We start from the raw sequence: 18,979 nt of genomic DNA on the forward strand, positions 1-18,979 counted from the left end.
CGATCAGATTACACACATGTGCCATGCACGGCACATGTGTCAACTTGCCCAATTTCAATGCCGCCACCAAATTACTTCCGTTGTCAGAAACCACTTTGCCAATCTTCAGTTGGTGCGGAGTCAGCCACTGATCCACCTGTGCGTTCAGGGAGGACAGGAGTGCTGGTCCGGTGTGACTCTCTGCTTTCAGGCAAGTCAAGCCAAGACGGCGTGACCCTGCATATCCGGGATGTGGAATAGTACCTGTGGAGCTGGGGGGGTGCCGTTGATGTGGAGCAAGACGCAGCAGCAGAAGAAGAGGACTCAGCCAAGGAGGTTATGGAAGAGGATGGAGTAGGAGGAGTAGAGGAGGTGGCAGCAGGCCTGCCTGCAAGTCGTGGCGGTTTCACCAACTCTGCAGAACCACGCATTCCATGGTTGTCAGCCATCAGCAGGTTTACCCAATGCGCAGTGTAGGTGATATACCTGCCCTGACCAATGCTTTGCAGACATGCTATCATTGGTCAGATGGACCCTTGCCCCAACACTGTGTGCCAGGCATGCCATTACTTCCTTTCGCACAATCGAGTACAGGTTGGGGATTGCCTTTTGTGAAAAGAAATTTCGGCCGGGTACCTTCCACTGCGGTGTCCCAATAGCTACAAATTTTTGGAACACCTCAGACTCCACCAGCTTGTATGGTAAAGGCTGGCGGGCTAAGAGTTCAGACAAAAAAGCTGTCAGACACCGGGCAAGGGGGTGACTTTGTGACATTGGCTTCTTACGCTCAAACATGTCCTTGACAGACACCTGACTGTGGGCAGATGAGCAGGAAATGCTCCGGAAGAGAGACGGAGTGGCGGATGGTTGAGAGGGGGCAAGGAGAACAGCAGTGGTTGACGTGGCTGAAGATGCTGGACCAGGAGGAGTATGGCGGCTTTGAGTTTGTGTGCTGCTTGTACTCATGTGTTGATCCCATAGGCGTTTGTGATGTGTGATCATGTGCCTTCGCAAAGCAGTTGTACCTAGGTGGGTGTTGGACTTCCCACGACTCAGTTTCTTTTGGCACAGGTTGCAAATGGCATCACTGTTGTCAGAGGCAGACACACAAAAAAAATGCCACACTGCTGAGCTCTGCGATGACAGCTTTCTGGTGGTGGCAACAGCATGGGTTGATTGGCGTGCTGTCTGGCTGACCCTGGGTGCCGATGCATGCTGTCTGACTGTGCCACTAGCTCCTTGCGATGACCTCTCCCTGCTTCCAACTCGTCTCCTCCTCCTCTCTGTCTCCCCTTCTGAACTTTCCCCCTGTTCTTCTTCTCTTCTAGCGGGCACCCACAGGAAATCCACGGACGCATTGTCACTACTGATTGTTACACCAGATATGAGTGGTGGCATTTGGCAAGTAGGCCTGGCACACACGCTGGCAGGCAGGCAACAGCAATTAGATTACACTAGCAGACTGATGTTTCACAGTCAAAAAAGTTTTTTTTTAATTTACACTACTGTTACAACAGATATGAGTGGTGGCACTGGGAAAGTGGGCCTGGCACACACGCTGGCAGGCAGGCAACTGCAATTAGATTACACTAGCAGAATGATGTTTCACAGTCAAAACATTTTTTTTTTTTAAATTTACACTAATGTTACACCATATATGAGTGTTGGCACTAGGCAAGTGGGCACAGTATACGCTGTGAGCCTGGCACACACGCTGGCAGGCAGGCAACTGCAATTAGATTACACTAGCAGACTGATGTTTAACAGTCAAAAAAGTTTTTTTTTTTAAATTTACACTACTGTTACAACAGATATGAGTGGTGGCACTGGGAAAGTGGGCCTGGCACACAGGCTAGCAGGCAGGCAACTGCAATTATATTACACAAGCAGACTGATGTTTCACAGTCAAAAAAGTTTTTTATTTTTTTTATTTACACTAATGTTACACCAGATATGAGTGGTGGCACTGGGCAAGTGGGCACAGTATACGCTGTGAGCCTGTAACACACACTGGCAGGCAGGCAACTGCAATTAGATTACACTAGCGGAGTGGCACTGGGCAAGTGGGCACAGTATATGCTGTGAGCCTGGCACACACGCTGGCAGGCAGGCAACTGCAATTAGATTACACTAGCAGACTGATGTTTAACAGTCAAAAAAGTTTTTTTTTTTAAACTTACACTACTGTTACAACAGATATGAGTGGTGGCACTGGGAAAGTGGGCCTGGCACACAGGCTAGCAGGCAGGCAACTCCAATTAGATTACACAAGCAGACTGATGTTTCACAGTCAAAAAAGTTTTTTTTTTTAAATTTACACTAATGTTACACCAGATATGAGTGGTGGCACTGGGCAAGTGGGCACAGTATACGCTGTGAGCCTGGCACATACGCTGGCAGGCAGGAAACTGTAATTAGATTACACTAGCAGACTGATGTTTAACAGTCAAAAAAGTTTTGTTTTTTTTAATTTACACTACTGTTACAACAGATATGAGTGGTGGCACTGGGCAAGTGGGCCTGGCACACGTGCTGGCAGGCAACTGCAATTAGATTACACTAGCAGACTGATGTTTCACAGTCAAAAAAGGTTTTTTTTTTAAATTTACACTAATGTTACACCAGATATGAGTGGTGGCACTGGGCAAGTGGGCACAGTATATGCTGTGAGCCTGGCACACATGCTGGCAGGCAGGCAACTGCAATTAGATTACACTAGCAGACTGATGTTTAACAGTCAAAAAAGTTTTTTTTTTTTAAATGTACACTACGGTTACAACAGATATGAGTGGTGGCACTGGGAAAGTGGGCCTGGCACACACGCTGCCTGGCAGGCAACTGCAATTAGATTACACTAGCAGACTGATGTTTCACAGTCAAAAAAGTTTTTTTTTTTAAATTTACACTAATGTTACACCAGATATGAGTGGTGGCACTGGGCAAGTGGGCACAGTATATGCTGTGAGCCTGGCACACATGCTGGCAGGCAGGCAACTGCAATTAGATTACACTAGCAGACTGATGTTTAACAGTCAAAAAGTTTTTTTTTTTAAATTTACACTAATGTTACACCAGATATGAGTGGTGGCACTGGGCAAGTGGGCACAGTATACGCTGTGAGCCTGGCACACATGCTGCCTGGCAGGCAACTGCAATTAGATTACACTAGCAGACTGATGTTTCACAGTCAAAAAAGTTTTTTTTTTTTAATTTACACTAATGTTACACCAGATATGAGTGGTGGCACTGGGCAAGTGGGCACAGTATATGCTGTGAGCCTGGCACACATGCTGGCAGGCAGGCAACTGCAATTAGATTACACTAGCAGACTGATGTTTAACAGTCAAAAAAGTTTTTTTTTTTAAATTTACACTACTGTTACAACAGATATGAGTGGTGGCACTGGGAAAGTGGGCCTGGCACACAGGCTAGCAGGCAGGCAACTGCAATTATATTACACAAGCAGACTGATGTTTCACAGTCAAAAAAGTTTTTTATTTTTTTTATTTACACTAATGTTACACCAGATATGAGTGGTGGCACTGGGCAAGTGGGCACAGTATACGCTGTGAGCCTGTAACACACACTGGCAGGCAGGCAACTGCAATTAGATTACACTAGCGGAGTGGCACTGGGCAAGTGGGCACAGTATATGCTGTGAGCCTGGCACACACGCTGGCAGGCAGGCAACTGCAATTAGATTACACTAGCAGACTGATGTTTAACAGTCAAAAAAGTTTTTTTTTTTAAACTTACACTACTGTTACAACAGATATGAGTGGTGGCACTGGGAAAGTGGGCCTGGCACACAGGCTAGCAGGCAGGCAACTCCAATTAGATTACATAAGCAGACTGATGTTTCACAGTCAAAAAAGTTTTTTTTTTTAAATTTACACTAATGTTACACCAGATATGAGTGGTGGCACTGGGCAAGTGGGCACAGTATACGCTGTGAGCCTGGCACATACGCTGGCAGGCAGGAAACTGTAATTAGATTACACTAGCAGACTGATGTTTAACAGTCAAAAAAGTTTTGTTTTTTTTAATTTACACTACTGTTACAACAGATATGAGTGGTGGCACTGGGCAAGTGGGCCTGGCACACGTGCTGGCAGGCAACTGCAATTAGATTACACTAGCAGACTGATGTTTCACAGTCAAAAAAGTTTTTTTTTTTTAAATTTACACTAATGTTACACCAGATATGAGTGGTGGCACTGGGCAAGTGGGCACAGTATATGCTGTGAGCCTGGCACACATGCTGGCAGGCAGGCAACTGCAATTAGATTACACTAGCAGACTGATGTTTAACAGTCAAAAAAGTTTTTTTTTTTTAAATTTACACTACGGTTACAACAGATATGAGTGGTGGCACTGGGAAAGTGGGCCTGGCACACACGCTGCCTGGCAGGCAACTGCAATTAGATTACACTAGCAGACTGATGTTTCACAGTCAAAAAAGTTTTTTTTTTTAAATTTACACTAATGTTACACCAGATATGAGTGGTGGCACTGGGCAAGTGGGCACAGTATATGCTGTGAGCCTGGCACACATGCTGGCAGGCAGGCAACTGCAATTAGATTACACTAGCAGACTGATGTTTAACAGTCAAAATAGTTTTTTTTTTTTAAATTTACACTACTGTTACAACAGATATGAGTGGTGGCACTGTGGGCAAGTGGGCCTGGCATACACGCTGGCAGGCAGGCAACTGCAATTAGATTACACAAGCAGACTGATGTTTCACAGTCAAAAAAGTTTTTTATTTTTAAATTTACACTAATGTTACACCAGATATGAGTGGTGGCACTGGGCAAGTGGGCACAGTATACACTGTGAGCCTGGCGCACATGCTGGCGGGCAGGCAACTGCAATTAGATTACACAGGGGAAAAAAAGCAGCTCTAAAAAGGGCTTTTTGGGGTGCTGTCCTTACAGCAGAGATCAGATGAGTCCTTCAGGACTGCAGTGGACACTGAATACACTAGCCTAGCTATCAATTTCCCTATTAAATCAGCAGCAGCTACACTGTCCCTCCTCTCACTAAGAAAGCAGCTTCGAATGAATCTAAAATGGCTGCTGTCCAGGAGCTGGGAGGGTCTGGGAGGGAGGGTCTGCTGCTGATTGGCTGGAATATGTCTGCAGACTGTGAGATACAGGGTCAAAGTTTACTCAATGATGACGAATAGGGGGCAGATCGAACATCGCATATGTTCACCCACCGTTGCGAACGCGAACAAGCTATGTTCGCCGGGAACTATTCGCCGGCAAACTATTCAGGACATCACTAGTTGCAAATAAAGGGATTCAGTAGAGTTTTAATTTAATTGGTAACATATTTCTGTGTACTATTATTTATGCTGTGATTGCTCTCATTTACATATATGCAGGTTATGATATAGTAAAGAAGTAAAATTTAATGGTAAATAATACAAGTTTTCTAATCATGGCTCAGTTATATATGTCATATGCATATTTTACCTGGTCAGCCCTTAAAGGGACAGTACACTGGAAAAAAATTTTTAGATTAAGGTGTTTTCACTGACTTGTTGAACCAGTAACATAGTATAAAATTGTAGGAGAAATTGCACTTGCAGGTTTATTCGTATATAAGAAGTAGCTGGTTTTGTGCTTTTAATTCAAAATCTATTACAATGGGTTGAGTTTCAGATAATAGCATATCTCATTTTGTTTCTTATCTTATATGTGTCTGGAAAACCAGAGCTCAGTGCTTGAACAGAGCAATGGAAAATTGTCATTTTATTTTATCCTGCACCCTACGGAGAGTGTGATTTCTTCTTCTGTGTTTACTTACGCTATTCAATAGATGAGACTCCAGTACAACATTTTTACTATAAGTGGCCAAGCGACAGGCGAAATCAGCTATTTCACATGCCAGGGTAGGGATAAAGGAGCTACTTGTCACAATTACAGATATTCCATCAAGTAAAATGGATCATTGGGAACAGTTTAAAGGGGAGGAAATTTTGGTAAATTTTCCTTTTAATCTATCACTGTAAATTATTATTATTTTTAGAAATTTCCTTTTTGTTGTATAAAATTGTTATATTTAGTGAGAGAGCTGCAAAAGTGTTGAATATAAAATTGTATAAAAAAAATAAAATTAAAATAAATCATAAACTAAACTAATTGTGTATTCCTTAAAATCCTGGTTATGTAAAAGTATCTATAACAGTGGGTTTACACTGTGCATGTGACAGTGACATTATTATCTGAGCTTTCCCAGAATATAGTATTTAGGTGTTTGTGTGTTTTCTTTGTCATTTCATGGTTGGGAATTTTATTTGTAAATGTGCAGCTAGAGTTTATTGATTTTCTAAAGTAATTGCATTATTAGCATGATATCATAGTATTGTGCGGGGTAAAATTTACAAAACCATAGTTAAAGGGACAGTCAATAACAAAAAAATTAAAAAAAGTTCATGTTTCAAATGGGGCATGTAATTTTGGGCAACTTTCCAATTTGCTTGTATCACCGGTTTTGCTTTGTTCTCTTGGTTTTCTTGGTTGCAGGCTTAACTTAGGAAGGCTCATATGTTATTTTCTAATCCCTTGAAGGCCGCCTCTTATCACATGCCTTTTTATTTGGTTTTTACAACAGGGGAGAGCTAGTTCATGTAAACCATATAGATAACATTGTGATCACGCCCATGGATTGTGGCAGACACTGCACTAATTGGCTAAAATGAGTCAATAGATAATTAATAAAATGTCATGTGATCAGGGGGCTGTCAGACGATGCTTAGATACAAGTTAATCACAGAGGTAAAACAGTATATTAATATAACAGTGTTGGTTATGCAAAACTGGGGAATAAGTTATAAAGGGATTATCTATCTTTAAAAAAAAAAAATTCTGATGTTGCCTATCCCTTTAAAGGTTGTTATGGGATTTTAATTATTCGTAGTGTTTTGCTAGAATGTAGTATTTCAAATTTATGTGTTTCAGTGAATGTAAGTATATGTTTTTATACTGCATGTGCAATCAAGTTGTGTGTTTTTTATTCTGTATATAAGTTTGCTGTGTTATATTTTAAATTGTCACAAATTAAATATTTAAATGAGCATCCATGCTATAAATGGAGTACAAGTGCCGTACGTAATCATCTGACGAAGCCCTGAAGTCAGCCCACTAAGGGGAGGGGCGAAACGTGTCATGACTGACGTCTGAGAAGCGGCAACTTTCGAATTGGAGTATACTTACCTGGCAGTGGTTTTTGAACTACCGCATTACTGAGGAGCAATTGCAGTTACCAGCACTAAAGTCAGCAGCCTTGTTTGGGGAGTTCTGTGTCTTAAATCTATAAGGAGGCGACTATCTCTGAATTGAAAAGAGGATCATACACAGTTGCTTTTCTGAGAAATTGTCACGCTTTCTGTGAAGCTTGCATACAGAGGAAACGACACAGGTGTATAAGGAACTTCTACCGCGCATGGTGGTGAGGCTGCTCTTATCTTGTTATGCTGTTTGGCTCAAATTCAGTAACGCTGGAACTTTATTTTGGCATCATTCCTTTTGCTATAAAGAGCGTGTGATTCACACTAAGTGCTCTGTTGGCTCTGGACATTTGCAACATTGTGTCTAATATTGGTGTGTTGCCTTGTATATCCTTAACAGAATGTTATATATGGAAGCGGATTTGTTACAATATTACGCTTCTCTGCATTTGGTTATTATAACTTTTTGATGTAAGGAATTGTTCTGTTCACCAGGCCTGGTTATATATGTATCTCCTTCTAAATCACACAATTATTTAGGGGTTTTTCATGTCTTTTGACATGTTGGGGAAAGCAATAATAAACCACTTGTTACAAAGATATCTGAGTGCTGCCTTGTCATTCTTTTTCATAACTTTCTAATTATTTATGACTTCTCTTTTTTAAGTTTAAGGTTAAATTGGTTATGACTGCATGCACCTGTCTCTTTAAGTATTTGCAACATTAGTAGAGTGCACAACAACTCTTGTATATATAATGTAAGTATATGTGCTGAATTTCAGGTTGATTGTGGTTGTTAAAGTTTGTGCTGTCAATGTTTTGTTTTGTGTAGTGGACAGTTATTTTTAAGTGTTTTCTAAGAGAATGTTATGTTTTTATTTTTATGTAATATGTGTGTGGAAGGGTGCTGCATGAATGGAATATTGAATATTGAGGTGTATTTGATCTTGCCTGATTTTAAGAATAGTATACTACTTCTTTTAGGAGTGCATGGACTGTTTTTTAATTTGCTGTCATATTGTGTTTGTGTGACACGGGGGGGGGGGGAGTATTTGATGAGTATCTTTATTTATGGGATATAAGTAAGTGTTTTTTAAGTAAGAATATTATTAACAAAATATTTGTATTTGCAGGATGAGATCATGGAGCTGTATCCAGAAAAAAAAGAAACTAACTAAATAATTTTTTTTAGTGTTCTATACTTAAGGTAAACTGTACAGATAAAATTCCATAGTACACTCTAACGATTCAAGATTGAAACGATTGAAGATTGAATGCAAGTAAAACTTTTAAATAAAGAAATGTCTGGTGCCTAGATGAAGAAAAGATAAAAGAAGAAACAAACAAAGACTTTGTTAAGTTTGTTTAAACCACCATACTAGAGTAAAAGTTTCTGAACTATCTTTTGGATCAATTTTTTGCTTTGCATGCTGGTGCCAGCCCAGAACTGGACTCTGGGTAACCTAAGACTGTTTCCTATTTTGCAGAAAAAAGAAAAAAGCGGATCCATCCATATGCTTTCAAAACAAGGTGACTTTATTGTAGCGATTTTCTGTCACAAATACAAGTTGTGATAACTTCAGAGGCACACACTTTAAAATCAAGGGAGCTGTTACGAGGTCCGGTTTCAGTCTTACATGTTTCGGCGGATCCTGACCGCCTTAATCATAGACCATACCGGAACCTCTATACCTGTAACCTTTTTACCTGAGCACAGGTATACGCCCTCAAACAATTACTCCAATCATATTTATACAATGGGATTAAGCCTTAAATGGCCAGGTAACATAGAATACTGTTACGTTAGGTTTCATAAGTAGATCTTAACCCTTTAGAGTTCCATGTTTAATGTTATATAGAAAGATATATATTGAATAAATAAACACCTTTACAATAGCTTAGAAGGCTGATTTCCAGCAAATTTTAGGGGCAGATTTTTTCGCCATTATAGGGCGTTAATATAACCTTATACCTTTTCCTATTCTATTCTATTTAGCAACATTTTATGATTCTTAAATACAATCAGGCTATAATTGGTTTACCATATAGACGAGGTATTAATTTTCTATTCTATTCAACCTTAATGAAACAGAGCTTCAAAGTGAAATAAGCTATTTCTGTAAATAGGGTAGTTTTTTAACTTTATTTTTTCACTCCCTCCATCATTTGTCTGCATATTTATAGATAGAAAATTCTAAAAAATGCCTTTAAGGAATTTAATATGTATATATATGTTTGTTAACTCAATAGGGCTTTGAATTTAATATATCAATAGAACTGACACAGATAAAATTCAGCCATATATTCTTGGATAATAATTTATCTTTAATATAACTATTTGTTACTCCAGCAATTAATAATATCGTGTTCAGAGTTAAACCCTTCAGGGACAAGAGTCTTAAAGATAAAAATCCAATAGGCCTCTTGCTTTTTTAGAGCGTTGAGCCTGTCACCACCTCTGTGTGACTTTTGAATATGTTCAATGGCTGACCAACTAAAAGTACTAAGATCTTGGTTGTGTTCCTCTATAAAGTGGGATGCAAGAGCAGAGCATGATATATCATTTTCTATGTATGAGATGTGTTCTCGAATACGAGTTCTTACATCTCTTGTCGTCATTCCAATATACTGTTTTTTATGTTCAGTGCATTCAGCTAGATATATTACATGATCAGTAGAACATTTTATACAACCTTTAATATCATATTCTTGACCTGTAGTATATGACTTACAGGTTTTAGTTACTTTGATATAACCACATGCCCTGCATCTTCTGCTTCCACATTTATATATTCCATTTGTATGCAACCAAGAACTTCCTGTACCCCTTTCTTTATTTTTAAGTTCACTAGGAGATAGAATATTAGCCAGCGATTTGCTTTTTTTGTATACAAATCTACAGCCTTCATCAATTATTGGTTTTAGATCACTGTCTCCATAGATGATAGGCAAATATTTATTTACAATATCACAGACTTCTTTATATTGATCTGAGAACTGAGTAATAAAGAGGGGTCTTGTATCTTTCTTGTCATTTTTCTTTTTTGTTATCAAAAGATCCTTCCTGTCCATTTTACTCACTTTTTCACCAATACTTATTACATGCTGGCGATTATAGCCTCTAGCTACCATCCTCTCTGTTAGTTCTGACATAGCTCTGACAAAATCTTCATTTTGGGAACAATTCCTTTTTGTTCGCATCATCTGACCCTTTATTATCCCCTTGGTGACATATTTTGGGTGGTTGATCTTGGCATGCAATAAAGCATTACCAGCAATTGGTTTCCTATATAGGTCTGTTATAACTCTTCCATTTTGTCTATCAGCAATTAAAGTGAGGTCTAAATAGTTAATTTTGTCTTTACTCCAGTCAGAGGTAAATCTCATACCTAATCTGTTACTGTTAAGATAGTTTAGGAACATATCTTTCCCTGTTTCATCACCATCCCATACAAAAAGCAGGTCATCTATAAATCTCTTATAGAGAAAGATAGAGCCTTTGTATGGGTTGGAATCATTGGTAATGAGACTTCTCTCATGCCATCCCATAAAGAGGTTTGCATATAACTGCGTCCCCATTGCAGTCCCCTGTTTTTGCAAATAGAACTCCCCCTCGAACATAAAATAATTATGTCCGAGGAGGAATTCTATGACTTCAAGGATGTAGCTCTTAAAGTAGGGATCATAAGTTGTTTCAAGATCAAGAAAATATTCTATGGCTTTTAGGCCTAAATCATGTTGAATCATAGAATACAGTGATACCACGTCTACTGACAACCAGCTAAAGGTATCCCTCCAGCCTTCTAAGCTATTGTAACGGTGTTTATTTATTCAATATATGTCTTTCTATATAACATTAAACATGGATCTCTAAAGGGTTAAGATCTACTTATGAAACCTAACATAACAGTATTCTATGTTACCTGGTCGTTTAAGGCTTAATCCCATTGTGTAAATATGATTGGAGTAATTGTTTGAGGGCGTATACCTGTACTCAGGTAAAAAGGTTACAGGTATAGAGGTTCCGGTATGGTCTATGATTAAGGCGGTCAGAATCCGCCGAAACATGTAAGACTGAAACCGGACCTTGTAACAGCTCCCTTGATTTTAAAGTGTGTGCCTCTGAAGTTATCACAACTTGTATTTGTGACAGAAAATCGCTACAATAAAGTCACCTTGTTTTGAAAGCATATGGATGGATCCGTTTTTTTCTTTTTTCTGCTTCATGACAATTGCAAACAGGAAGGAGTTTGCTTTGTGATCACACCCATAATTGAAAGGCAGCGTTAGTGTGCAGCTGTGACCGGGCGAGCCGTGAGAGCGAGGACATAACAGGATCCGCGATTGTGGAGGTTGCAAGCTGACACTCTACACCACTAGGTAAGACCTCTTCTTTTTTCTGTGAAAGGAGTCGGATCTGGGAGGACAGACCGAGTGAGGCTACCGCATGAAGAGCGGGGTGAGTGAGAGTGTATAAGTCCGTATATAAAAGCAAACTGAACCTGTAGTCTGCTCTGAGCTCATTATAAAGGGGAATTTACACACTGCGCTTTATGTTTTAACAACTAAGGAACAAAGGACATTGCACTTGGCAAACCTGGTTTTGCTATTTTTTTTTTCCTATGATGTCTTCAGAACATAAAGACTATCCTTCTCTTGACTGTGCCTTGCCTGTTGGAGTTATGTACCTGTTATGGTTCTACAGAGCATCCACAGCTAAATTAGGGGAGTAATGTTTTAACTTGTTTACTTATATGGCTTAATTGTAACCCAATTCTCATCTGACTATTATTAGATCTGTAACATTGTTCGGAAACATTTTCCAATGTTACTGGCAAATAATGGAATGCAACACATAGTTAGACAAGGATGTCATTTTTCCTATCGCAGAGGCAGTTCTTTAGGAAATATTCTTTCACATTCAGCTAGATTACAAGTTGTTAGTTCGTCTTTTAATGCTGAAAATATAGCATTTTCATTGTTAAAACAGCACTGCAGCCATTACAAGTCTTGTCGGTATAGATGTACCGCAAGCCTTTTAGCCTGTAAGTCAACTTCAGTACCACACTCGTAAAAATGACATTTTTTTCATGGGATACCCATAGCATTACCATTACGAGTTTTGCGGTGAGGCTAAAAAATCTGCGTTACACCCTAAATGAAAAGTTCCGTAACGCCATCTAAAAGCAGTAGTTATGAGTTTTACGCTACAAATCTGTTACATAAAACTCATAACTAAACTGCTAAAAAAGTAAACTAACACTCATAAACTACCTATTAACCCCTAAACCAAGGCCCTCCCGCATTGCAAATACTATATTAAATTTATTAACCCCTAATCTGCCGCTCCCGACATTGCCGCCACTAGAAAAAATATTAATTACTATATTATTAACCCCTATTTCGCCGCTCCCCAACATTGTCACCACTATAATAAACTTATTAACCCCTAAACCGCTGCCTTCTCGCATCGTAATTTCAATACCTTAAATTAAATTAAAACTTACTTGTCAAATTAAAAAAAATAGGTTTAACTAACAATTAAACTAAGATAATTATAAAACTAAAATTAAAATTACTACCAATTAAATTAAACTAAAATACACATTAAAAAAATCAAAGAAAGTATCTAATTACAAAAAATAACAAACACTAAATTAAGGAAAATAACAAACGAAAATATCAAAAATAAAAAGAATTACACCTTTTCTAATAGCTCTATCAAAATAAAAAAGCCTACCCAAAATAAAAAAAACCTAGCCTACAATAAACTACCAATAGCCCATAAAAAGGGCTACTTTTGTAGGGCATTGCCCTAAGTTAAACAGCTCTTTTACCATTAAAAAAAAATACAAAGACCCCCCCAACAGTAAAAACCCACCACCCAACCAACCCCCCCCAAAAAAAACCTAACTCTAACAAAAACCTGAGCTATCAATTGCCCTGAAAAGGGAATTTGGATGGGCATTGCCCTTAAAAGGGCATTTAGCTCTTTTACAAGCCCAAACACTAAACTAAAAAAACCCACCCAAAAAAACCCTTAAAAAAACCTATCACTCACCCCCGAAGATCCACTTACAGTCTGTGAAGTCCCGCTTGAACGATCTTCATCCTGGCGGCAAAGTCCTCATCCAGGTGGCGAGAAGCCTTCACCCAGATGGCCTCTTCAATCTTCATCCCGGTGGCAAAGTCCTCATCTAAGCAGCGAGAAGTCTTCATCCAGACGGCCTCTTCAATCTTCATTCAGGCGGCATATTCTATCTTGATCCAGGCGGCGCGGAGCAGGTCTATCCTGAAATCATCCGGAGCTGAGCATCCTCTTCATATTGTCGCCGCTGTATACTGAATCTTCAATGCAAGGGAGCCATTTCAAAATGGCGTCCCTTGCATTTCTATTGGTCAGTGCTTTATAGGACCCGTGAAATAAGTGGACTCTGAGAATATCAGATATTTCATTATTTCGCTCATTGCAGTACTGCATTTTGGTGAGCTGTGTATCATGCACATGATCCAGTTTGCCTTTTGGAACCAGGAGAGGGTGAGCTGATGCACCTTGAGATATCAGCTTGTCTTTACTAATATCAGATATTTGCATTAGTGGAAAATAAGAACAGAGAAGCGCATCCTCGATTTAAGGTAAAAGTAGTACAATTTTATTAAAGCACACACAACCGTATGCATTTACTAGAAACATTCAGCTTATTAAGCTGAATGCAAGAGGAGCTGTCTGAGAGCTGTATTTTAATTGTTTTACGACGGATTTTACCTTTGTTTCTAGTAAGAGCATACGGTTGTGTGTGCTCTAATAAAATTGTACTACTTTTACCTTGAATCGAGGATGCGCATCTCTGTTCTTATTTTCCAGTCATTTTTTCCTGAAGTACTCCTTAAGTGCTCGAAGGGGGTGGAAGCTGCACCAAAGATTTGCCATTAAAGGGAGAGCTATCCTATTCCAAGGGAGCACAGGAAGCTAAGATACACATTGTTTGTGGACTACCCATACTCCTCAAGGCACTTATGTGAAACATTTTAAGTTGGTTGTTACTATAAAGACCTTAAGAAACAATATTAATGAATGGAATTTAAAGTTGGGGACCAATAGTTTGGTCTAAATGTATATAACTCAAGATTGTGATTTTTGATTGCATGTTTATTTATTTATTTATTGGGGCACTAACAATCTAAGAGGAGTTACCCTGTTATTGTTATTATATATAATTTGTAATATTGTACTTTCCCCGTGCACAGCTCTGAGTCTGTGTTTGTTGTAAAGTAACAGATATTTGCATTGTTACAAGTTGGACCATATTTCATAGGAGAGACAGCCACTCGCTTTTTTAATTGTTATTGTTAATTTAAGGTCTGGAAACCGATATAACTTATAGTGCTAGATAAAAACAATATGACCTATTTATGAAATGTCTGCCTGACATGATCCGATCAGCGGATCATGTCTGACAGACATCACTGAATGCGGAGAGCAATACGGTCTCCCCTTTCAGCATTGCACCAGCAGCTCTTGTGAACTGCTGGTGCAACGCCCCCCCCCCTGCAGAATCGCGGCTAATCAGCCACTAGCAGGTGGTGTCAATCAACCCGATCGTATTCGATAGGGTTGATTTCACGCGATCTCTGTCTGCCTCCTCAGAGCAGGTGGACAGGTTATGGAGCAGCGGTCTTTAGACCGCTGCTTCATAACTGTTTTTTCTGGAGAGTCTGAAGTCTCGCCAGAAACACGGCCCTTCAAGCTCTGTATGGAGCTTGATAAATGGGCCCCAATGTGTTCTCTACGTCTTCTGATCATTTTCTCAGTTCTATTATCAAATAGAAGCTCCAAAAATTGCATCACATTTTAGAGCTGTCAATTATATCTAGTTTTTCTGTTTTCATTGTAGTTTTGACAAATATTTCTAATATTTCTAATTTTAAAGCTAATATAACATATGTAGTGCATATGCAGAAATCTAAGCTGATAAGCAACTCAATACAGAATGCTGTTTAGACCTAGCAAGTTGACTACACCAGATAAATATGTGCCAAGAGCTCTCACACATCTGATAAGCTTAAAATGATCGTGTGATGGGACAAACATCTGTGCAATTTAAGGCAGTACATGGCAATATTAATAAGAGCTTTGACTTTTGGGATTTGTCAAGACCTGAGTATGAATGTTTTGCATTATTTGTCTGCTATCCTAAGGCTATCCTACTATTATGCCGGCTGCTGTCAATTGAATGTTTTTTTTAAAAACCTTTTATAAATGTGCCACACTCACCTGTGTCTACATTTCCTGGCAGCACACGTGTTCATGTGTTTGAGCATGTATGGTTGTGTATTTTAGAGTATGCATGTGAGAGTGTGGTTGTGTGTGATAGCTTGTACGCATGTGAGAATGCACGTGTGTTCATGGTATTACTTACTGTATGTTTGTGCATATGCAAATGATGCATCCAAATGCCCATGCCTATCAGTGAGTACAGTATCAGAATATAGCAGTATTTTGTGACGTGCCACTCACATGTCACAAAATACTGATATATTCTGCTACTGTCATGAGTCACTCACATGTCACAAAATACTGATATATTCTGATACTCTCATGAGTCACTCACATGTCACAAAATACTAATATAGTCTCAAACTGTCATGAGTCACTCACATGTCACATTCTGATATTTTCTGATTCAGCATATTTTAGTATGTGACTCATAATAATGCAATTGTTATTGCTGCTTTGGATTATCATCATTAATTTATTGAAGTCTTGTAGCTATAACTACAACTAAATGTGTGTTATTATGTGACATACTTTATGTCCTATATCTGTATGTTATGTGACATATACGTTGTGCCCCATATCTGTGTGTTATAATGTGATATACTTTGTACACTATAGCTGTGTGTTATGTAACATATACTCTGTGCCCTATTATTAGCTGTGTATTATGTGACATATACTTTGTGCCCTATAAGCTGTGTGTTATGTGACATATACTTTTTGCCCTGTATCTGTGTGTTATGTGACATATACTTTGTGACCTATATCTGTGTGTTATAATGTGACATACTTTGTGCCCTATAGTTGTGTTATAATGTGACATACTTTGTGCCCTGTTATATTAGCTGTGTGTTATGTGACATATACTTTGGTCTTGATAGCAACAACTGAATATTTTATGACCCAAAGAATATGTCACATAACTAACTGTAGCTATAGGACACAAATTGTAAGTCACATAAAATGTATGTGACATATAATGTGTGACCTATAGCTACAGCTAAATGTGTGACCTAAAGCTACAGCTGAATGTGTCATGTCTCATGTGACATATACTTTGTGCCCTATAGCTATTGCTGAATGTGTTATGCGACATATACTTTGTGCACTATAGTTTCCCCTAAATGTGTGTTATGTGACATATACTTTGTGCACTATAGCTATTGCTGAATGTGTTATGTGACATATACTTTGTGCACTATAGTTTCCCCTAAATGTGTGTTATGTGACATATCCTTTGTGCACTATAGCTATTGCTGAATGTGTTATGTGATATATACTCTGTTCACTATAGTTTCCCCTAAATGTGTGTTATGTGACGTACACTTTGTGACCTATAAATTAGATCAATGATCATCTAAGCAGCAATAAGCAATTCAGTCACTGTCAGTATATATACTATACTGATTACTGATGGCATACTCAGAATCTATAAAACTGGTTGTAGCTAGCCTAATTCAACAATATAAACTTTATGTTGTTGAATTAGACTAGCTACAACCAGTTTTATAGATTCTGAGTCTGATCAGTAATCAGTATGTATAATGATTCAATAGCTTATTGCCGCCTTGGATGATCAATGCTGATCTTGTCTTCTCTAATGCTTATTTTGTTTAATTAGGCTAGCTACAACCAGTTTTATAGATTCTGAGTCTGCCATGTTTCACTGTCAGAGTATCAGCAGTTCTCACTCTTCTTCTGTTAAATCACTGTCACCTTGATTACAAGTTTTACGCTATAGAGGGTGCTAAATAAACGCAACAAAAGTTGCGTTATTTTACCCCCATTGTGCTGCCATTACAAGTTCTTAAAAAGCCGCCTTGTGCATGCTATATCATGGAGATGAGCTCCATACTGCACAAAATACAAGCGCTGCTTTGACGTGCTCGTGCAATGGGGAGATAGTGTTAGAAAAAAAACTAACAACTGCGATCGCGGAATAAAAAGCTCCGTAATGCAACCCCATTGATGTCTATAGGGGAAAAAAAGTTGCGTTTAAACCTAATACCCTAACACAAACCCCACGTCAAAACACCCCTAATCTGCTGCCCAGACATCACCGACATGTACATAAAGTTATTGACCCCTTATCTGCTCCCGACATTGCCACCACTAAAATAAATGTATTAAGCCCTAATCTGCAGCTCCCGATATCGCTGCCACTATAATAAAGTTATTAACCCCTATTCCCCCATACCCCAATATCGCCTACACTATAATAAAGATATTAACCCCTATTCCGCCGCTCCCCGACATCGCCGCAACTAAATAAAGTTATTAACCCCTAAACCTCTGGCCTCCCACCTCACTGCCACTAAATAAACCTATTAACCCCAAAACAGACAGCCCACCACATCGCCAAAAACTAAATTAAACTATTAACCCCTAAACCTAACAACCCCCTAACTTTAAATTAAAATTACAAGATCCCTATCTTAAAAATAAAATAAAAACCTATCTGGGAAATTAAAAAAACCTAACTTTAAACTATAAATTAAACTAACATTACTATTATACTAAAATTAAAATAACTATCAATTAAATACATTAAATTACACATTAAAAACCCGAACACTACTAAAGAAAAAAAAATCTTTAACTACAAAAAATAAAAAATAAAAAACACTAAAGGACAAAAAATAACAAACACTAATTTACAAAAAAAATGACAAACGAAATTATCCAAAATAAAAACAATTACACCTAATCTAATAGCAATATAAAAATAAAAAGCCCCCCCCCCCCCAAATAAAAAAAAATAGCCTAAAATAAAATACCAATAGCCCTTAAAAGGGCCTTTTGGAGGGCATTGCCCTAGAGAAATCAGAAATCAGAAATCAAATTATTATTACCTGAAAAAAATACAAAGACACCCCCAACAGTAATACCCACCACCCAACCAGCCCCCCCAAAATAATAAATCTAACTAACAAAAACCTAAGCTACCCATTGCCCTGAAAAGGGCATTTGTATGGGCATTGTCCTTAAAAGGGCATTCAGCTATTTTTCTTGCCTTGAACATGGCATTTAGCCCTTTTAAGAAAAGCCCAAACCCTAAGCTAAAAAAAAAAAAAACATCCAAAAAAAGTTTTAAAAAATCTAACACTAACCCCCGACTATCCATTTAAGGTTTCTGAAGTCTGGACATCCATCCTCATCCAGGCAACGAGGTCTTCATCCATCCAAGCGGCGTCTTCTATCTTTACCCAGGCGGCATCTTCTATCTTCATCCCGGCGGCGTGGAGCGGGTCCATCCTGAAGACATCCGGCATTTAGCATCCTCTTCATATGGTCGCCGCCGTATACTGAAACTTCAATACAAGGGAGCCTTTTCAAAATGGCGTCCATTGCACTCCTATTGGCTGATTTGATTTTGGAAATTCAAATCAGCCAATAGGATGAGAGCTACTTAAATCTTATTGGTTGTTCAAATCAGCCAATAGGATGAAAGCTACTGAAATTCTATTGGCTGATTTGAATAGTG

This window comes from Bombina bombina, chromosome 3, assembly GCF_027579735.1.
Source record: "Bombina bombina isolate aBomBom1 chromosome 3, aBomBom1.pri, whole genome shotgun sequence".
NCBI lineage: Eukaryota > Metazoa > Chordata > Amphibia > Anura > Bombinatoridae > Bombina > Bombina bombina.